Source organism: Corvus moneduloides, chromosome 15 (genome assembly GCF_009650955.1).
Source record: "Corvus moneduloides isolate bCorMon1 chromosome 15, bCorMon1.pri, whole genome shotgun sequence".
In the NCBI taxonomy this organism is placed as follows: domain Eukaryota; kingdom Metazoa; phylum Chordata; class Aves; order Passeriformes; family Corvidae; genus Corvus; species Corvus moneduloides.
The window spans coordinates 12856957-12880468 of NC_045490.1; the positions used below are offsets into that span (position 1 = coordinate 12856957).

At 37.8% G+C, this 23512-nt stretch overlaps 1 long non-coding RNA gene across 1 annotated transcript; it reads right to left on the reverse strand.

Annotated features, from left to right (window-relative positions):
• Positions 1-1301: 1301 nt before the first annotated feature.
• Positions 1302-10337, reverse strand: LOC116451528. Its single transcript, XR_004243223.1, has 4 exons — positions 10222-10337; positions 8995-9104; positions 8401-8561; positions 1302-1456 (listed from the first exon to the last, which is right to left on the reverse strand). It is a non-coding gene; the product is annotated as an uncharacterized LOC116451528 (long non-coding RNA).
• Between the last annotated feature and the right edge of the window lie 13175 nt (positions 10338-23512).

The window sequence follows — 23512 nt, forward strand, 5'->3', positions numbered from 1 at the left end:
TTCCTTGCCAAAGGGCATATAATTGTGTCTTTAAAGTGAAAATATGACTCACATCTCTACTGGAATATTACAGGTATAAATATACCTGAATCTAAAAATGCTTTCTTATTTTTTTACAGCAAGATTTGTAACTGGATTTCCCCAAAACTCAGATTAAAGTTATTCTTCTGTTTTCTCTGTAGTTTAATAAACATGTAATTTTGGCACTGAAAAGTCTTTAACTGGACAGAGGGAGGGCACTATTTAAGAGCAACCTTAGAAGCCTTCTTGCAAGATGCAGGAAATCTTTTTCTAAGCTTACACAGTGTCCTGGGTTGCAGTGTATTCTATTACCATCCTCAGGAGCTGTTGAAACCAGGTGGGGCAGTGTTTCCTTGCCTCCTCCCCCCAGACTATCTTTCTGTTAATGGCCCATCATTGTCCTGCCACATGACTCAGAGATAACTCCCTCCAGACTATCTTCTGTTAATGAGCCTAATCAACACGTGGCCTCATGACTCATCACCCCATTGTGAGATGCTCCACCCAGAGGGAGGAACCAAGCATCCCATCGTGGATATAATCTGGGACTCTGACCACCAGAGACACCCCTTCCCACTGGATTTCCAGAGGACAGGAGCTACACAGCCACCATTGGACTTCCTGAGGAAGAGTAGACTCTTTTACTACAGGATCACTGCTTCAGAGGCTGCAGCCACCGTTCTACCAGACTGCTACCACCACCCTGCCTAACAGGGTGTCAGGTTGTACCTTGACTCTGTCAGTTTGACAGTGTTTTCTTTTACTTTTTTTTTTTTTCCTTTTCTTTAATTTCCATTAAACTGTTATTCTGACTTGGTGCCTCCCACTGGTTTGTTTTCAAACTAGTATACACAGAAAGCAGAAAATTAATCAAAATCTTAAACTCTTATATAATCTATTCTAAAAAGTAAAAAACCTGTTATTTGGAAAAAGCTTTTGACATTTTTAAGTTGGTTTTTATTCCTACCAAACTTCAGAGAAAAATGAGTTTTATTAGGAAGTTTCAACTGAGCAAAGGTTCTTAATGACAAGTTTTAAATTTTATAGTCACTCCTACAAACAAATTGAAGAAAATATTTCAAAGCTATGCTATCATTCAGCTTTATCTTTTAAAGGAAAGAAGTAGGTTAAAAATGCAACAAAGAGTCATCTCTTCTAAATCCTACTCAGAGATCTGAGGAGGCTGCGTGTCTGCCTAAGAAACTTAGCAGGGACACTCAGTTCCACCCTCCTGCTCAAACATGACAACACAGATCTGAAATGATTGAAGCACAGTCATCTCAGAGCCAAATATAAGCTTTCTTCTTTAATTTCAGGTTTTTTAATGAAGGCTAATCCTTTGCTCCCCATCTCTTCTCTTCTTCCTTCAGCAGAAGCATACCATTGACTAACAAAAACTCTCACCAGCACAAGTTTCACAACTTGTAAGACAAACCTGCATGGAAAAAAAATTAGGGACAAACTTAGTAAAAATGCAGATCTTCCTTCTTGGAAGAATTTCAAAGATGATCATATGTACAAGACAACCTGCTATAAACTGAAATTGACTGAATTAATACAGTTGTAACTTTCACTAATATGCAATTAAAATAAAAGTAAACATTTTAAATTATTGGAAATATTTCCAGCAGTTTCTAAAAGGCATGGAAGAACATACTGCAAACAAAGAACCTGAAAGGGATGTTCCTGAAATCCTGTTTCAGAACAGTTTCTCTACCTGGGAGAAAACACTGAAAGAGACAAAGTCACCACCACACATATGTACCTTTATTGCTGTATTGAGTGAAGAAATAGGCTTTAGTATTTGATTCTTATCCTTTGCATGGTTAGTTGAGCTGAACTCTCCTGTCTCAAGTGTGTATTTTACTGCAGAGGATCTTGGTTTAATTAGTCTCAGATCACGAAATGTGCCACTTCAAAAACCCATCTGAAGTGCAGGCACTCATGGCAAAGCAAAGTAGTTGAACACAAGATTTCTTTTAAAGAAAACATGACTTTACATGTCCAAGTACACTAAAAGTTTTTGACTTTGACTGGCAGAACATGACACAAAACCCTCAAGAAATTATTCACTGAACAGAGCAACAACCAACTGCTCAAAATTTCAGTCAAAGCTCAAAGTAAGCTTAGATGTTTTATAATCATCTTCTCTCAAGATAATTTACATGACACTTTTTATATGGTGAGGCAGTTAAAGTCCGTTTCTCTTGCTTATTGCTTCTTATTAGGAGTTACTTTTAGTTATATCAAAATGAAAATAACTCTAAAATAATGCTGTTTCCCTCTGAGTACCTTTACTCAACAGGCAGTAGTAGATTAGGCTGTACTGCAAATCAGTTATGAGATCATTCAGGTTTTAAACCTTTAAAAAAGCCTAACACAGATCTTCTGTTTCTAACCAAAACCCAAAAATCCCAGTGGCTTAGGTTCTTGCAAAGAAACACTCAGATATTGCTGGAAAATCCAAACTGAAAATCAAGAAACACCCTATTTTACTGGCAGGTATTGCTCCCAAGTTAGTCACCCCAGTGTTTTCATATTGGCACTAGTGATGCCATGGTGATATTTTGCCTTTTCTTTTATACCTTTTTACAACTTCTGTATTCTTAGTGCTTTTTGCCTACATTCTTGGACTTGTTTGTCAAGCTAAGAGACTAAACATTTTAGAAGCTTTGTAGTTAGGGATCAAAATGCCCTAAGCACCAAGGTCCTCTCCAGAACACATTCTGTAAACTAAGATAGAACCATCTAGGGGAAGGTTCCTTGGGGAGGGGGGCTCGCTTGGGCCTCTCACTGGGGAATCTTTGATAGATATTCTAATTAGTAAGACCTATAATGTTATACCCGATCTTCTGGGGGTGTGCATTGCGGTGTGCATTTTGGTGCATTTGACCTGTGCACCTAAGGATCCTTAAAATAAATACCAAGGTAAAATCCCTTTTCCCCTTCTAACTGTGTTTGACTCTTGATTTTAAGACAAGGAAAAGGCATCACTAGCACCCTTTCTGATCTCAGCAGCAATCCAAAATCCTGTGTGAGAAGGAAAACCCTTCCAGCCACTGCACACAACAATCCTGCACTGCAGACACAGGGGTTGCATTTGTATCACAGAGAAGACCAGGAACAGGTCCAGCTGCCAAGGAACATAGCAGAAAAGAGCTGGACACCTGAGCAGTGGTCTGAGACTGTTCCAAGGGCAGTGCCAAGAAAGAGAGGAACAGCTAAAAACCAACAAAGCAGTGACCCAAGTGCACCCCCTGCACTGAGGAAGGTCATTCCTGCACTGCAACTTCTTATTTCCAATCCTATTTATCTCCTATCCTATTCACCATCCTCTATGTTTGGCCAAATTGAAAGGATGCAAAAACGTTATGAACCCAGAAGGACTTCAGCATTTACCTGAAAGTGAGTGAGTGGGGACAAACAAACAAACAAACAAAAAAAAAAGAGGCATTCAGAGTTTTGAAGAAGTCACTATTAAAGCTTGGAAAAACATTACCAGGGCAGATGAGAGAGATGGATCTTTGTGTTAATTTTGCATCAGTAGCAAGTTTTTAATATGTATCAGGTGAAAGTACAGAACAGGATAAAGCAGGAGTAGAAAAATAAAAACAGAGAAGATTCAGGTCAAATATTGATGCATCACATTCCTACCAATTTAGAGATACTAACTCAGATATTATCTTTGCAATGGAAAATGGAGGCCTTTTTTCATGTTACCTGATTATAAGCTGCAGAAACAAGTAATTATTTCTAGAATAATTTTTTGATGCAAGTATTCCTAGGAAATAGCTGTGGGAGAACAATTTTGCTATTTGAGTGGGTTATTTGAACTGTGCTGACATTCTGAATAACTAATCCTGTGCATTTGGAAAAACTAAGATAATGACGGCATTTTGTTTCAACTCTAAACATTGTTTGAAGTTGCTGTTTATTTTTTTGTGAAGTTATTTCACCACAAAGTAAAACTAAGATTTCTGAAATAAAACAATTAAGAACTCCTTTCTTAAAAAGAAATATCTGAACTTCGCAGGTCCCCTTTGTTTTATTTATTTTGAAGGAAATTTCAACAAAACCTAAATGATTTAAGAAACATCAAATGACAACTACATTTTCTGTCAGAAATGTTTTGGTTGAAAATCCTTCCCTACTCCAGAAAACATTACATAACTCTATGGCACCCAGAACCCCTACACACCTTAAACAGGACCTCAGTATATTCTCCTAATAGAAAGACTAAATTACAGAAGTGGTAGGAAAGCATTTGAAGGGATAGAGATTAAATACTTTAATTTGTAATTATTGTGAAAAAATCTGTCAGTAATTCTATGTTCCCTGTAGATGATAAAACCAAGGCTGTCAGCAGGTCCACAGGTTAACTCCAGCTCCTTGCTTTTTTCTCCCAATTCTCCCCTGATGTAATACATACATTGCATGATGGAGCAAAATGACTTGTTAGGTTTCTTTAAAGGACAAGTTGATATTAAATCATCAGAAGGAACATTGTAATTTGCGTTTCAGTGCTTCCAAGATGCTTTCTCATTTAATATAATAATTTCATGTAAGTTCATATTTTATTTTCTGGAGTTCCTAGCTCCCTCCTTGGAATCAAATAGTTTTAAGCTGTCTTCTTTATTTTCTCTGCTGTAGTTGTACTTAGGACACAGACTCAGATTTTGATAAAAGGTTATACAAATTTGTGGTTTTGTGTTTGACTCTCCTTTTGCAATTAAGATATCTTGGATACCTTCAGTGAGGCTAATCATGTAATTTCTGAAACAGAAAAAAGCAGGACATTAAATAAAAATAGAATTAAAAGCTTATGCCAGGTATCTGTAAATGCAGTCAGAAATGTTGCAACCCCCCACCCTGCCATTGCAAGCCTTTGAACTTGCAGCCTTTCAGAGATCAGCTTCTGTGCCTATGCCTCAATTCAGCTGGGTAACGAATAAAAAGAAAATGCATTAGAGCAGATAAGAGCCCAAGCAGCTATTGAGTGAAAGTGTCCTAGAAAAGGGAAAGCCAGGAGTAAAGTCCCTTACTTCTGAAAAAATCAAATACTGTATTTCTTCTTCCCTTTTAAGACTCCATGTGCCAAGTCCTCCTTCAGATTCTTAACATATTTAATTATTAGGAGAGCTAGCAGAATAAGAGAATAGTGATTTGGAATAATAATTTCACTGATACAAAGAACCCCCTGAACCAAGCATGTTTTCCCTTCATGCCATGAATTCCCTAAAGTTACTATTCATTATCAATCTCTTCTGAAAACACAAGTTCTCTTCCTGAACTGAAGACATTCATCACTGGTTACTGTCTGAAACTACTGCCAAGAGCAGGTTATTTCACCGAGCTCTTGGGACAGATGACACCTCTCTAGAGAACATCGGGCCATTATCAGTGAAAGCACCTCAAGTTTGACTGATCAGGGGCAGGGGGAGGCCACATGGATGGACACAAAACTGAAAATCTAAACAATCCATTATGCTGATTAATTTTTATTTTATTTGCAGAGTACAAACTTCAACCCTTCCTCATTTCAGGCATGTTCTCCTCACTTTCTAGTGTTTAACTTGCATAATTAATTAGCTTCAACTAGGAGAAAGAACTATGCAAAATACTTGAAAAGAGGGATAATGACAAAAAAGCTGGATACACAGTTTTCAGGACTTCAAAGCAATAATGTTTTCTTGCAGATGCACAGCAGGGATTGCCTGAGGTAAGATAACTTTACTTGTGCAACAGAGACTCATCCTAAGCATTAATAAAAGGGCTGACTTGCAAAATAAAAAAAAAACAAAAGGTTTGATTTTAGTCTAAAAATTAATTATGGCCAATAAGAAAAGCATGAAGATGAACATGTTGAGTTTTAAAGGTGGAAGTCCTTTAAGGTAAGGCTCTTACTAAAAATCAGTAACCCGAAGAAAAACATGACAAAAACCAGCTTTCTTTTCTGTGATCAGCATTAAAGTAAAAAGTTTTATCTCCATCCCTTTGCACTTTATATAGGACATGTACAACAGCACTATAAGGTTTTAAATGTCTTTTCACTGAATCCTCAAGAAATACAGCTGATGGCGACACAAATAATGGCACAGAATAGCCTATCATTACTTTATAGTACTTTCAAGTCAGTAAAGTGTGCGTTGAAAAAAATCCCAGCTCTTAGAAACTTGCAGTGCACTGAAATTTTGCAGTTTCCTTCTCAAATATTCTTCATAAACATGAGACAATAGAAAGAAAACCAAAAACCTTTCCAAGTTATAAGAGAGCATTTCCTGAAAAAAGGAATAACAGACTGTACTTTACGCTCACCAGTCCTCTCGATGTTAGTAAAATGTAAATTATTTACTCACCTTTCTGTAAAGCAGTGAATAAAAATATCATTAGTGTTAATGAAGCATCTTTAAAAAGCATCACCTGTCACTACGAAGCTGTGAGCTGCTATTTACCAGATGGCTCATCTCTTAGCAGGTACTAAAATAACAGAAAGACCCTTCTATGTCTTCTAGGTACCAACTAAAGTCTAAAATATTACTACTCATTTCTTATTGTACTCTCTGAAACTCTAAAAAGTGACGGAAAATACAATTTTTCAAAGTGGTGGGAAAAAGAAAAAAAACCAGTAATAAAAACTATTTAAGACCACGGTAGCATAAAAAATATGGCAAGATTTCCAGAAGAACTGGCTCTAAGCAAATTCATTCTGGAAATTAAACTAAGTCCAAGCTACCAGCAGAATGAGGTTATAGAAATTTCTCCCATGAAAAACAGTAGCCAAAGAAACCTGGAGTAAAAAATAATAGTAAACGACTGTTTTGCAGCTATATTTCTCTCAACTTGAAATTAATTGGTTGTTCATTTTGGTTATATGTATACTGTAAAACTGCATACCACTGACAGGATTCCCTTATTCTTTTTATTATAGTTAAATTCAAACTGTCAAAAAACCTTCAATTTTTCTTCCAGTAAGATACGACAGTACATAAAAGTAAATCCAATTAGACTACCTTGAAGCAAGTGTGAATTTTTTACCGAGTTATTTAATAATTAATCTTAAATATCCCAGCAGAGGAAAAGCAATTTTTATTTCCTGACATTTTTTTCCACTTTTCTGAAACTTCAGCATCACCATTTTGTGTCAAACAATAAAACCTTCCAAACCCTTAATGCAGGCCTGCAGGCATATTCTTGCACCCAACATAACTTCAGTACTTTGCATATTAATAGCAATAACTGCATTTCTGTGTATTTCTACAAAAGCCCATAAAAGACAAGACTGCCTTTTCCACCTCATTGCAAGTTCTAGCCTGAGAAGATGAGATGATATAATCCTCTTTCTCCCACAGAACCTCTTTAATTTTTTCACTGAATATTTTGTCTTATTTTTTCCTCAGTGAGATATCTGAGACACCAAAAGAGAATTCTTCCCCTACATAAACTAACTTCAATTTCAAGTTACACTCCAATATCAAGGCTGAATTTAATCTTTGCTTCAATGTAGGCAATACTGTCTAGTGTTTCAGCTTTTCTCTAAGTTTTTCTCTTTAAAGTCTTGAGCTGTCGACATAAGCAATTGAAAACACAATGAAATTCCCAGATAGATTTCAGCATGTGAGAAGACAAAATTGATACTGAAACAAGTTCATGTTGCAATTTCAAGGTGAGCTACTGATCTGAACCATTCAGTACTGAAATATGTTCATATTGCAAAGCCATGAATTACTGATCTGAGCCACTTTTGCAAGGCTCAAAGAGGGCTGTGCTTCAGCTGAACAACTGACACTTTGCGCAGACCTGACCAGAGCACATTCATTCCCAAAAACGAGTCCATGCTTGGTACCTAAAGTCCATCTGGAGAGTGCAGTGCATGCAGCAAGCCCAGCTCACCCTGCAGACTCAGCAAAGCACCCCACAGCTCCATCTTTTGTAAAATATGGCAGTTTGTTCTTGTGCAATTTAGCATCAAACCAGTCCACAACAAAAATACTTTTCTAAATCTGCCAAGTGAAAACCACTTGTATTCTTAAAACAAAATACTCAATTTCCACAAAGGCAAATAATTTGATAACAGAAACCATCTCTCTGGTTTTTCTGTCCAAGCACTCAGGCAGCTCTTGCACAGCTTTAGCAGTTTCACAAGTATGAAGAAAGAAAGGTGGTAGATTTTTTTTTAACTTAAGGACAAGTCTGATAATAAATCTGAGGCACACAAGCCCAGCTTTATTCTTTGCACTCCCAGAGAGCAGGTAGCCAGTCCTAGAAATAGAGACCGGAGAATTTGGTTCCAAAATCACTTAAGCAGTTATCTAGAGAAATATGAAGAGCTCTCAAAGCTGCGCTGCCAGCATTTCTTTGGGAAAATGTAGCAGGGATTACCTTAAAGATGATCAAGCTGACAGGACATTTGCATATTTTAACTCCGCAGTTTGCCATCAAGATGGTTTTCCAAATAGAAGAAATGTAAAGTTTTTACACATGAAGCCTTTAGTTCTTTCTCTTGACCTTGCAAATGCTGTTTTTGTCACAAGTCTCAAAACCTACAAAAAAATTAATTCTGAGTTCATAACATCTAGTTAGAAGGTAACACCCTCTTGCAAATCACATTTGTTACATTTTCACTGTATTTCAAAAAATACAGCAAAATTTTCTTATTCCGTTACATGGCAGTGTAGCAGGAAGCTGAGTCACAGTATCATGATGTGAACTAGTTCCTTCCTCAAGAGAAACTCTGAAACACCACTCCCCCTTTCGGTTCTGCATGCAGACAGCAGTGCTTAATTGCTTATTAAATAATTCTAATTAAAACCAAGCAGGTTCATCCTAGATTCCCTCAAGTTAACTCTGAGTAGTGACTTTACACAGACTACATCTTTGCTGAAATGATCAAAAGAGAAAATCCCTTTAAGCAGTTACAAAGTACATTCTCCACTCAGAGGCATAAAAGTCACTTATATTTCACTTAAATCCTACCTCTAACATCCAAGTTCTGCTGTGTCATTTCTTCTGCTTCTTGCATGTAGTACTTTAGTGCATCTGTCACTGCCTACAGTGACCTACAAGTATGGAACCTACAAGAAGAACTAAAACAAAAATACTCTCATTCTGCAGCAATTTAATATGGGAAGAAACCTGTATGATGTGCATGCTACCAAAACCTGGTACACTTCTCAGAGGCACTCAGGTCTTCCTTTAAAAAGCTGATTTTTATCCCAAAACTGAAGAGGATTCCCTCTTCCTCAAAATTTACACAGACTAACACATTCTAGATAGAAGCAAACATTTTTTAACTCTCTAACTAGTGAGTAAATACACACCATTTTGTCAAGCCTTCTTATACCAAATAGGTTTTTTTTAAGATAAACTACAGCATTTCACATACTCTTGTGACTTTTTCTCTCAGGTTAATCTGTCACATTTATCCCTTTTAAGCATTCTGCTACAGAAGCAGATTTCTCATTGTACCTTGTAAGACATATTGCCCTTACTCAAATGCTTTCCTTCATTTAGCAAATTGCTAGAATTCCAGTGGAAAAAAGCAAATCAGTCACAAAAATGCAACAGCTGGTCTAAACACAAGGCACTAAGGCACCCTATCACATTCTAAAATTAGAAGCATTTGAATATAATTATTGCACATTTTCTCCAGTGGAAATATAGTTAGTGTCCCATTAGTTACAACCCACGGAGTCAGACTGGATATTCTGAACACCAGTGCAGAGACCTGCCTCTGTCAGTGAGGCAAACCAATCTCAATTCTACATTGCAAGTGATGTTTCAGCAACACCAGCAAGGAAGTAATTTTCATAAAAAAAAGTCATGCCTATCTTGAGCAAATAATCCAGAACAACAGAGCATTATAGAAAATAAAAAGCAACCATCCATCTATCTGATTAGATCACAAGAGTCTTTACAATTTATCAAAGATATTTTTCTAATTCAGTTTGCAAATTTTACTTGTAACTGCAAAACACATCAGTGTGCTAGACTGTGAACACAGCCTGATTGAGAAGGCAGCCAGGGCAGATTCTTCCTTGCTCTTGGAACATCTCTGGTCTTTGAGAAAGAACACATTTTGCATCATGTAGATGCAATGCACACACAAAGACTTGTCTGAGTGAAAGCAAGGAGGAAAAGAAAGATACACAGCAAAAAGATACAAATGTAGAATGGTGTGTAAAAACACCCTTTGCCACTCACCTGCTCTTGTAATGCAACACAACAGAGTCTGGATCAACAAGAATCAAGCCCAAAGAGGAGCCGTTCTTACATAGGTATTCTTTTCCTCTAAATCAGTATTTTCTGCAGGATATTACTGAAAGAGAAAGCATTCAAATGAGAATCATCAGACTGATGTATTAAATCTTTGCTAATACTTTTTACATTTACATTAAAATAATTAAAGAAGCAGAAGCTTCTGAATTTTCTGTTTTGTCCTTCAACAGTCTTTTATGGCAAAGATAGATTTAAGGAATGTGGGATGACAAACTAGGAGAAAGTACAACTTCTTCTTGGAACAATAGTGTCAGCAGAGTTGTTAGCCATACCAGCTTACATCTCATTTTCTCTTACCACTGTCACAGAGTCACTCACTTTGCAAGCAAGCACAAGGCAGAATCAGTTTTAAAAGAAAGAAAACCAACAAAAACCCCCACAAATATTTTGCTTGAGTTTCTACCCAAATGGCTCCATAGCAGTAAATCACTTCATACAAGTCTTTAACACCTGCCATAACATAAATGCTAAAATGACTTGGATCACAAACACTCTGGCACATGTAACATTGCATTTCAGAGTGAAGAGCTCCCCTTTCTAAGATGGGGATCTCTCATCACCACGTAAGAGCTGGGGTTGGTTATACAAGAAACTTCACATGGAAAAAAGAACATGAGAACATTTCCCCCAAGACTAGACATGGAGATTAAGTGTGTCTGAACTGAGAGGAAAATACTAATTTATGCCACATACATTGATCCATTTTTCATTATTCTAAAATTCAGCTAGTAGAACAAAAAACTCTTACAAACAAAGCCATATTATAGTCTAGATTAAAAAAAAAGAGCTTAAGACAGATGTCAAAACAAAAATAAAGCTATTAATCTCATTGGGTGTGTTCTTCTAACAGTTAATATATAACAAGCTCTTGTCACCATGTCAAATGTTGAAAAGACTGATCTGAATAAAATGTGAGGCTTTTAAATAGCAAAAATAAACTGTTTTACTTACGTTTCACTTGTTGATTGAGTTGCAAAAAGCAGAAGTACTACATGACTTATGTGTACATATATCTGAAGCTATTTGATTTGAATACTGAAACTTAATAATGCTAAAAAATCTGAAAGATGGTGTTTAATGACTTCTTTGAAACTCACAGTGGCTGCTTTTCATGAATTGTTAATTCCTTACATTATTTAGAATACACTCTCCACATATTAGAATGAAGCACTGGGTATGTAATAACAGTTTATATTGATTACAATGTCTACATTACCATTTTTATCATTTATGTAACAATGTATATTCTAAGTATTTCTAGCTGCTTTAGAGATTCTATAAACACTCTATACACATCTTTTCCTTGAAGTGACCAAATCAGTATCCTGTTGTCATAGCAGCAAGTTGTTTTTAAAGCCCAGACCAGGGAGGTGCCTGTGACCGAGTCCAGATAGGTAAATTACCTCATCCACCCATCTGCTTCTGCCATAGGACAGAAGGGAAAAGCCTCAACAGTTTCTGTTCCTCCCACACCTCCTGCATCTCAGTCTGGTACTTTACAGACTAAAGCTTCAAAAAAACCTTGATCTCAGCTATGTTCCTTTGCTTCCAGTTCTTGGAGTTCCCAATCAGTGGGGAAAAAAACCCCAAACATACAAAAAGAATGGAGCTCCCCAGCCCCTTATTATTCAAAGCATGTCGTTTTAAGCAAGAATATATGTATGGTTTTCAAGACAGTACTCAATTAACCTGAGAAAGAACACCATAGAGTAATAGGAAGCATCCTGCTATTTATGGTTCAACTCCAAACTTATTTAATATGACTCAGGCTTTGTGGAAGGCCAAAGGAACAGGTAGGCTTAAATAACTTTTAATAACATTTACAAACTGCCGTAAATAAATATATTTGGCCAAAGCGGTAAAAATGCAAAGCCGTTCAATACTTGCATAAGACTGAACTATCACGTATACATTTGAAATGGACGGTGTCCTGGCAGAAGGTCTCTTTCCACAGAAAGAAATCTATGTTTTGTGATCCCAGCCTTGCTGTATCAACCATACCCACACATCAAAATAGATGGTGATTGCTGTAAATAATTTCAGCAATAATTTTCCTGGAAATGCTTCAACTAATGCCTTTGCTCAAGAATCATCACGAACATCAGACTCATACTAAATAGAAATTTTGTCTTAATACTGTGAGCCAACTAGCCTATTTTGCAATTTTCATTCATAGTCTCTCAAGTCACTAAGATTCAAAATTAATAAGGAGTTTCACTTAGGAAATCTGATGTCCCTGCAGACTGCAACGAGAGCTTTTAAACGAGTGCCTCGCAGCTCTCCTAGAAGCTAGGCAACACAAGTGAGAGCTGTGACACATTTGCACAAAGCCTGACTCAACACTGTGCACCTACTGTCTTTAATGTTCCTTGTGTTGGAAACATCAAATCAAAGTGTCACAAATACAGAACTTCATATTCAAAACCATGACAAATTTTTTCTGATATGTTGTCATATCATCATTTTCTGATGATATGAACGAGGGTCATGAACATGTCCAACTCAGCACAATGTTTCAGTATAAGCTTCACATGTTTTTTTTTACCCACTTGCAACTGAACAGACAAATGTTCTTTCAGTGGCCTTTTCAGGTGGCTGTTCTCTCCACACCTTTCCCCTAAAAACACATTAACTGTGAGTCATAAAGCTAAATGTGTGAGAAAGCAAAACAACTGTGTTTTGAAACAGACACAGGAACAATTCAGTCTTGGCTTTCACTTCTTGCTGCCCACACTAATAGTCATTGTCCCTCCAACCTTATGAAAAGCATTTATCCAATCCATCAAGAAGTTTTTTCTTTGCCTCCAGAACATTATCATGCCCTCTTTTCCTTTAGCAATTAGAAAATGTTGCCACTAGTGAGATATTATTACTAAGTAAAATTAATTATGCAGTAAGCAATAACAATATTTTAAAAGAGGATGTAAGTTTTAAATGTATTATATAATTTCTTCAAGTTTCCCCAGTGATCCTTCTGTAATGTGGAATAAAACCAGAATAAGTTTATTTTAATCAACTGGAATAAAAAAAGATATCAAGTGGCTTTAAAGTTAAACAATCTTCATACACAGCACATCAAGTAAAGAAAGAAGGGAAAAAAGGGAGAAGTATAAAAGCTCACAATGGGTAATGGTTTGCTGTAAGAATGAACAATATGTCTTTTAGAGATGCAAGAGGCAAGGCTGGCAAAAAATCCCCATGAAGAAAAAACTTAATGAGGACTTGCAAATAAATCAACCAGGAGTGTCACAGGTTCAGCATCTCCAACTACTTCAATACATTCATCTTGATGGAGTAATCAGCTGAATGAATAAGAAACAAAATCTTCATTGGAAACCAGCTTCCTTTTTCTTGGCAAAGGGACAGGAAAGAAAAAGGGAACCAACTTTTTCTAGAGAGAAGACTACACAAAGGCAAAATGACCAATATTCAAGCCTCAACACCAGGTACGTTCTCAATGAAGAACACAATTTAAAAAAAAAATTTGCTTCCATATAGTTTTCAGTTTGCTTTGCTTCTGTGAATGAGCTCACCTGCTTTCCATGTGTATAACAGATTCTAATAATACGTAGTAACTATTTGTTTAAGCAAAAATATCTATGCTTATACTGTACAAGAGCTCACAAATTCCAATAAACCCACTATGAACTCTTCATTGAACTAATCCATCCCAAAAAAACTCCTAACCAACACATCTTCAGCATTGTTTTGCATTAAATAACAGTTGCCCAAGTCCTCCATCTCCTGAGACTGTATACAGCTATTAAATTTTTCCCCAATTGGAAAAAGGCCTTGCACATTTTATTAGCTAAAACTTCACTGTAATACTCAGATCTGATTTTCAGAGAAAGTCTAGTTCATAGAAACCAGAAATATGTGCATGTATGTACTAAAGAAAAAAAAAACCACACAAAACAAAAAACCAAAGTACCTACGTAAAATTCTGTCTCCACTCCCCTTGTTCTCCTTTCAGTGTTTGGGTTCTCCCACCTCCCGGGGGCCCATACACACAGCAAGAAAAGTATATCCCAAACAGCCTGTAGCCTCAATTTCAGAAAGAGAGGTGTTGGAGAGTGATTTAATTACTGTGAAGATGCTTGGTCTCATTAGGGTGACCCAGAGTACACAAGGAATTTGCACTGTCAACACAGATAAGAAATTTCATCAGCTCTCCATCAGTTAAGATTTCACCTTTGACTTAAATTTCCTTCTACTTTATTATCACAATCAAACATTTTATTCTACAGGGGGTCTAAACCATTCATGCAAATTTAATTTATGGCAATTTAAACTGTGTCAGAAAGTTAATAATGTAGGAATAATGCATGTGTCTCTCACTGAGTTTAATCAGTGCCCATTAACATGCCTATTATTTTGCCTTTTTGTTATTCATGCGTTCTAATCTGAAATCACATTTACATTGAATGGAAACAAACTTACCCAACTCATCAGAGATCAAAATAAAAACCTAACTTGCCCAAAAAGCTGATTTTATTGAAGTGATTGTATTTTTCTTAATAGAAATAAATTATTGAAGTTCCCACATAGCTGTAAAATTACAAATATTTGCAAGTGCACTTTGATTCCATCTGCAAAAAAAAATTAACATCACTCAAACAATTGTTTATTTCAGCAAACTCAGGTTTTGAAATACAGTGCATTGCAAAAATAAAAGTATTAGCATTAATAATTGCTAACAAAGGAGAAGAAAACCTCACTAAACGTATTTTAACCATGGGAAGGGAAACAGCATTTCAGTGCACAATTGCATTTTCAAAGAGTTTCCTCTAACCCATGATGCCAGAAGGAGTGGATTAACCTACTTTCTGTGGGCACAAGACTAGAATCTATTGCTGAGTGCAGCTGTCAGAACCACCTGCATATCTTTGGCTCCAGTCAAGTTTCAGAAGTAAGCCAAAGGGTGATTTCAGGATGCTGCAGTGTCCATTTTAATTTGTTTGTAAAAAACAAAGTGAAAATGACCAGTATAAACCGGGAAGGTTGGAAGCTGCTAACCATGTCTGCCTAGAGGCTTTAATTAGACGAAGCTGGTATAATTTGTGCTTGTTGTATTTTACTAACATATACAATGATGTTAGTTCGACCTTTGTTTTCACATTTGCCTAAAATGGCTTTTCCCACCTGAATCTGAGCACATTTGGGTTAGCCAGGGAGCAAGCTGCTACTGCCAAGAGTCAATGGCAAGCAAAGCCAATTGTGTGGGGAAAATCTGAGCCGCACAGGTAAAGGAAAAAAATAAGCTAGTGACTTCCAGCTGCCAGCAACCTACTTTCAAACAGTTCAAATGAATACTGCGAAGTTCAGGTGCTTATGCAGATTTTTCAAGATATCCCTCAAATTTAAACCTAGAAGAGTAATTAGGCTGACTTTTCCTGAAGGTGATCTATTCAAACTTACCATTCTCTGCTTCAGTGTTCCCTAAATATGAGAGATACTCCACTGGGTTTAGCTATGGACTATCCACACACTATCCAGAAAACACAAGAAACACAAGTTTCCTTTACAGCACTTGTGCATTCATTCAAAAGACCCCCAAAAACTATTCTGTTTTCACTGTTTTGCCTGCTGACAACTCACTATAGTAGCCACCAGGCTGAATGGACATGTTCCACAAAACCTTCCTCAGCAGACAGGACCTGTTCCTGAGAAAATGCCTTTGTGCATTCTGGGCACACACAGAGAAACATTCATTTTTTCTTTTCTGAATCAAGAGTTCATGAAACCAGAGCAAAGCAAAGTTTGGGAGGTTCACAAACATAGTCTGAGTAACAACAGAACATTCTGATAAGAAGAGCTCCAATATTCAAAGCTCAAACGTTAGAAGAACAAATAAGTTGGCTTAAAGTTTCCCAGAGAAAGTGAAAGTGCTGGAAAAAATATCCAGGATGACAACTAAATTTATAACTACATAGAAGTATTAGAATGGCTCAGAAAGTAACATCAGAAATACTTCCGTTAGTTGTTTTTAAAATCCCACATTACTGTAGAAATGAAGATTGTTTCAATGGCTACGTCTCAGCTATTTAAAAATCACGCGGAACCCTTCCCTTGTTTCTTGCCTTGTGGAGTTGTATGTGTGACAAGGCACAGCTCAAGGTGCTTACACAGTAGCTGTAAACGGTTCTGCAGTTCTGCCATGACAGCCCCCCACTCAGATGAGATGAGCTGCTGAGAAGTCGCTTTCCCTCTGTGCAGCCGTGCTCTGTGTGACAGAGCACAGAACACAGGTTTGTGATCAGCCTTGTGCTGCAGACACTGTACCAGCTTTAGGTACCAGCTGAGAGCCAAGAACCAGCACAACAGCTGTTCCTAGTACTTATCAAAGTGAGCAATCCTTTTAAAAAACTGTTTAGGAACTTCCCACTAAGAAAATGAAGACTTGAGTGCTCAGACAAGACGAAGAGCATTCACACAATCCAGTCTGCCTGCTCCGCTTTGTGAGCAAGCTTTCAACAGGCAACAGCACTGAAAACCCACATGCCTATTTCTGTAAGAACAATCTGATTTTAATATTACACACCATTACAGCTCAGCAACCACGTGTTATTATCTGTATCTTCATGAGAAAACCACAAAGGGAACATGGAGAGAACTGATCCCAGCTCTGGATCCAGACACATGGGATGCACAGCCCTGCAGTCCCACAGAGCCTGGCCCAGGCACTCAGGTGGCAGCGAAAGCTCCATGCTGAGCCGAGGTCAGAGCCACTGCTCTTCCCAACCCAGCATCCTCCTCCCAACAACCTGAGGACTTCAGAGTCTCAGATTGCCAAGTATTGCCTCTGTTACCCTGACTCTGGAGTAGGACTTCAGATTCAGCAACAAAGAAGCCCCTAACTGGACACCAAACCCAAATCCACATCTAGTAATTTGCATATGGTTCTACCCCAATCCATAAAGACACCATGCTGCAGTCTTCTACTGCTGCCATGAGGAAAGCTCAACATTTAAGCAAGATCAGAAACAAGCTATTCAGCTTTTGCTTATTCTTGATGATCATCCCTAACGTTTTAAAACAACAGGTTTATAGGCAATGAAGTTTAAGACTTCTACTCAGGATTCACACTTCGTGTCCCACACAGCAGTACTTCAATATTTTTAAAGCTGATTCACCTTGTTTCTAAGGCATTTGTCTTCATTTACTCTAACTGGATGGAGAAGCTCTTTATCTGATGCATCTTATTTTTACAGATAAATTTGAAGTGTAAACACGATTTATAAATCTGAAAGATGTTAGGAGTTTTCTTATTTGTAACATGAGCACAAAATCCTACCTGAGATTTATGTGTTATTATGCACACATAAAATTGGTTGGTTTGTGGTTTTTTAAATTTATTTTACATCTTCAAAAAAAACCCAACTGAAAATAATAATTAAAAAATAATTAATTTTGTATTTTACTTACTTGTAAAATGACTGTTAATTTAGGCACAGAAAAATATTATGTTATTAAAACTACTGAGTGCTGTCTTGGGTGAAATAATTCATCTGTTAGCCTGGGATCAATGCAAATTAATCCACTCGGCACCATGAAAAAGGCTGCTTCTGCTCCTTATGTTGCATCAGAGTAGGAAAAGGTCTGATAAAGAAAGGATGAATAGGCAGAACAAATGATTTGTCATACTACTTGCTTTTAGCAGCAGAGAGTAACTAATTTAGATAAATTATATCAAGTGTCCTGCATGTTATATGAGAATTTCATTAAAGTAATAATGCTTTGATTAAGTCCACTTCTAACATGGATTATCTGCAGGAGAAAATTAGCACTTCTGTTCCCCTTTTCTCTTCAACACCATCTAACAGTCCCTGGCTATCATCAGCTCAGAGTAATTGGCCAAAGAAATCTCTGCTCTGACTCTGAGCCCATGGAGAATCTTTGACATTACTACTGCTGTAGTATCATACAGCAGGGTACTCCCACAGACATCTTTGCAAAGATTCCTACCCAGAGAACTTAGAAATGAAGACCTTTAGTAATGCCACAGTCACACAAGCATCATAGTCCTAAGAGTTGGTTTGGATGTCACCGGTTTCCTACTTTGAATACTTATACAAAATTAAGCTCTTGCTGAATCAAGACCTAAACCCCATTTCTGGAATGATACCTGTAGAGGAGGTGGATGTATGATTACAAGAGCACATTTCTTTTCTGGTTATTTCTCCATATGATTTCTGTGAACAATGACAGATCCTTGCTATGCTAATGAAAACGCAGAGCAACCAACCTCTCTGTGCTTGCTATGGAGGTATTTCCACAGCCAGGCTACAAATACACAAAACTTTATGAAGCTAGAGTGAAAAACATTCAGTCATTTACTGTGAACCCAGTCAGAACAAAGTCACTCTGTACCCAAAACCATTAAGTCAGGCCATCAGATTACTGTCTAAAATCCCAGAATGACGCAGTAGCCAACATTCTCTCCTTAGTTGAAAGATAATTTGAAAGATGAAATCATAAGTGTTCAGGTATGACACCCAACTGAGAGAGCTATTAGACTCCCAGATTACCTGTATGTCTGAGGAATAGGGAAAGCAGCTATAGAATAATATTTTAAAGTGTGATACTTAGTATATAGTTCAAGCTAGTATTCCAGAGGTCTACCTGAGATTGGTTTTGCCAGAGTATCATGACATATAAACCCTGGCCATTTACAGTGGCATTTTCTATCATGATTCATGCCATAAGGAAAGAGGTGTCTTTCCCTTTTGTTTTCCTTGCCTCCTGAAAGCCGAATTTACCTCCATTCAATAATGTTTGAAAATTATTTTCTTCATAATTAATTTTGTCTTTTTATCTTTTTACTAGACCCTCTTCTGATAAGAAGAGGAAAGCTTGTTTCAGCAACAGTCAATCAATGAGCAGCTAAATTGCAAATGCCATTTCCACATCGTCGGAATTAACATGTTTCAAAACGTAAAGCACCAGATAATCTAAAATAATTTAATATAGGAGGATAAAAAGCAATGTTTTTGAATTGATTGCATCTTCAATTCTGGCTTTTTTTCCTCCCCAGTAAAGTGAGAAACACCACATTTAAAATAACTAACTAACTAACTAAATAGATCAAAGCTACAGTGTCATTAAGGAAGCTTTTAATCTTTCAAAAGGATAAAGGGCTATTCTTGCTCCCTACATTTTAAAGGAAAAATGTATTTATTTGGCCACAAACTGATCTATCAACCTCAATCATTCCAATTACAGCTCACATTAGAGGAAATAAACATAACATCCAAAATTGGCTGTTCCACCCAGTTCTACATCAGCTAAAAGACCTAAAGGGCACTTGGCCTTGAAGAAAATCCTGCCTTCATAAAATAGAAAGTGAAAGAAAAATATCAAACTGAACAATAATCTAGGTCAATCAGATGAGTCAAGAAACAACTCAGACCAGTAAAAAAACCCCAAAAAAACTCCAAAAACCAAAACAAAAAAAACCCAAACAAAACAAAAAAAAAACAACAAACAAAGAAAAAAATAGCTTTAACATATTTAGTTGCTTAAACAGAGTCACAGGAGAAGAAAATCTCACTAAACATGTATTAACAGTGGGAAGGGAAACAGAGCATTTCAGTGCAAAATGGTCAGGTTTTTCTTGCTGTAAACAAGGAGGCCCTCATTCATCAAGACATACCACTGTTCCCAAGCACAGCAAAGGCTTCTTTTCCCAGTTTAATATGAGGGAAAAGGGAGAGAAATTACTTTCTTCCTGCAAATAACATTTCATGGACTTCACCAAATCCCACATCTTTGATGCTTCCTAGAACTTTCAGCATCATTCATCACTCAGTATGGCTAGATTTTCAAACAAGATCAGGTGTATCAGTAGGAAGCAAGAAGTTACACCTCTAAATTTCTACCTACTTTTAACTGAACTGGTTGTTGCATCTAACTTTAATGCAAGTCACTCAAATTACTAATTTAGAATTTGATCACAATACTATATTAGAGTTGCAACGTTCTCTCTTATCAGCTTTGTATAAATACTCTATGTGTTAAAGAACTAATTCCCACATCACTTAAAATAATTCAATTCAAGATGACAATAATTCTGCTAGACCATTACAAACCAGATGATTATGAACATACGTCTCCCTCCCTCCCCGATCCCAAATACAGCTCACGTATCCATTGTTGTTGGTTTTTTTCCTTTTAGAGTTCCTTCAAAGACTCCAACTTCAAAAGCATTTATGGGAATAAAATTCTGCAGCATGTCCCAAAGCTCCTCAGACAGGCTACTACATGACTGTGCACACACAGAACAGAAGGATTTCACTCACTTTAAAAAAAAAAAAAAAAGATAGAAACTCCAATATATGCATCATAATAATAGAGATTCTTAGAGATCTAGTAGTTATGATCAGAATTTGGATACCAATGAATATTCCCCCTCTTCACAACTGATTTACACAGTCTGCTACTGTTTGATTGATCAATGGTTTCATGTCTAACTAACCTTAATTAAAGCTACATTTAAATAGTTGTTTTCCCCTAACAAAATTACATAGGGAAGTTTCACTATGGTAACTGTACCACTGGAAACATGCAAGCTCACTGAAAGTATTGCACTGTCCCATTGTATCCATGCTGTCCCTGCTCTCTTGATATTTTTGAATGCAACAAAAATACTCTAAGCTGGATATTATTTACAGCTGTTTTCATACTATTTTTCATATGCCAGTGTCACCATACATATTAAAATATTCCCATGCATGCGGTGTCCCTCATAAATCCATTTTAAATCAATATATATGTGCCTCAATGCATGAGGTGAATGATTACTGTCACCAAGAACAATGAACAAGCACAAGGCCAAGTATAAGCCATTTGTGAATCCTATTCCCAGTTTTGAGCAAAGCTAGTAAGGAATTTTCTGGCAGAAAAGTAGATGAAACTTAAATACCTTGTAATTTGGGGACTCAAATACCTTTGACTGGAGAAGGAAGAAGGAAGAGAAAAAACCCACACTGTCTTCCACTCGTCATACTTTCAATAAACTTTTTATTTGATACTCAGAGAGAATTGCAGGGAGAGAGAGATTTTATCTTGAAAAGATGGAAATTTTATTTAAATTATGGAAGAAAGTTGAAAGAATACAAGGATCACTCCTTTTTCCCATCCCAAAATCCTGGGGCTTACAAATGTGGAATCAATGAAACCAAAAACTCACAGATTGGTTGTGCTGGTTTGGCCAAATTTAGAAATATATCCTCTGAGAGAAGGCAGGTTACAAACCACCCTTCCCCCACCAAGTTCGGGGAAAATAAATTTTCCTCGAAGGAAAGTGAAAAAGATAAAAACTATTTATTTAACAAACACATGGGAAAAGGATAATAATGCTAAATAATAAAATGTCTCGCTGTGTAGAAAAAACCTGGGAAAGTGTTAGAGTCCTCCCTTTGGTCTCCTCGGAGCTGGGGTTTGGCCCAGGGCCAGGCCCTCTGTGCTCAGTGGAAAGTCCTCCCGATGTGTTCTGATATTGAAGCAGTCCAGCAGAAAAGGTAGAAAATCTGAAATTCTAGGGAAGAAAATAAGTTCAACTCTCAGTCTCTCTCTGGAGAAAAAAAGAAGCTGAAAAACTGGCCAAAAGCTGACTGGAAAGCAGCAAGCCGGGTGCTTCCTCGCTCCCCTGCCGCAGCTGAAAAAGTCTCTGTCTCTGTGTGACCTTGAACAAGCTGAAAACTGCTTTAAAGAAGTTTTGCTCAGGTTTTCCTCCCCCCTCTCAGGCTCAGTTTAAAGGCATAGAAAGGCACAAAATTAATTCCTGGGCATAGGGCAGCAATATGGGATACATATCATAAAGTAACCCCAAGACACTGGTATTTCTCAGAATGTTTTTAGTATTTCCTCTAGTCTTAATTCCATTACTACTTTTTAGTTTTGAAGAAACCTTCTCTGTGGCTACCTTCTCTGTGCCAATGTCTATTTCCTGCCTTCCCCACCTACCTCTTGTTAGAGACGATGAGATTAAATTTCTATTAACATTAAACAAAAGGGCTCTCTGTGCTGCAATAATAATATTTAAATCACAACAAAATCCTACTTGTACTTGTGTGGTGGAAAAGCACTAATACTTGGAGTAGTACTTCTGAAAAAGACCATTATGGCAAGCTTATGTAATAAGAAGTAGAGAAGTATCACCTTCCCTGTAGACCTGTGTGCTGGTTTAACAAAAACCTGGTGTGTGGAGGCAGAGGGAAAAAAAAAAAAAAGAAGAGCTGTTTGAGGCCTCTGTGTCCAGCACAGAACCAATGGCTGGGGGCTCTGGCAATGGGCGGGTTGCTAGGCCAATTGGATGGGCTGGAAACGCCTCTGTGATAACATATTTAAGAAAGGAGAAACCATGAAAAGTCCCTTTTCCCACTTCCCTGCAAGGGCTGGGGAGGGGGCCCTCAGGCTCCTTCCCAGAGAGGGCCACCAGGCCCTTCCTGGCATGGCGGCTGGGGCCATGCCACCGGGGAAGTGGGGGAAGGGCCACCCCGATGCCGTGAGCAGCCGCGTGGCCGGAACCCTCCTGAAGCCACGGCCCACGCAGTGCCAGCGGGCCCCCTGAGGCTAGCACGGCTCACACGGAACCGAGAAAAACACCATACAGCCAGCAGCAAGAGACATGGAGAGTATTTCCCCAATTTGGAGCCTGGATGAGATCAACTGCAACTTGCAGACACCAACTTTCTTCCAAGTCAGAGAAAAGGAAAAGTAAGGTCACACAAGGAAAACCAACATGGCGGCACTGAAGTCAGTAGGGGGAGGGAGAGGGCGGAGGCGCTCCAAACACTGGAGTTGAGATTCTCCTGCAAGCTGTGGTGAGGACTGCTTCCCTACCATTCATGAGGTGCATGGGGGGGTGCAGAGATCCACACGCAGCCCTTGAAGAGGAGTGCTCACACCGGAGTGCACAGATGCTGAGAGACTTTTAAAGATTGAAGAAGAGAGTCTTTGCTTCCAGGCTGGAATAGCTCATCCTTAAAAGACTAGACCCCATAAAGTCTTATGGCCCACTCTGGCAGCTGTGGGAAGACTGTATGACCCGTGGGAGGGATTTCCACATTGCAGCAGATTCGGGTGGGCTGTTGCTTGTGAAGATTGAAACCATGCTAGAAAAGTTCGCAGAGAACTCTCTCCTGTGGGAAGGATCCCACGGCACAGCAAAAGAAACTCTTTTCCTTAAACATAAAGAAAGACTCTTAAGAAGTGA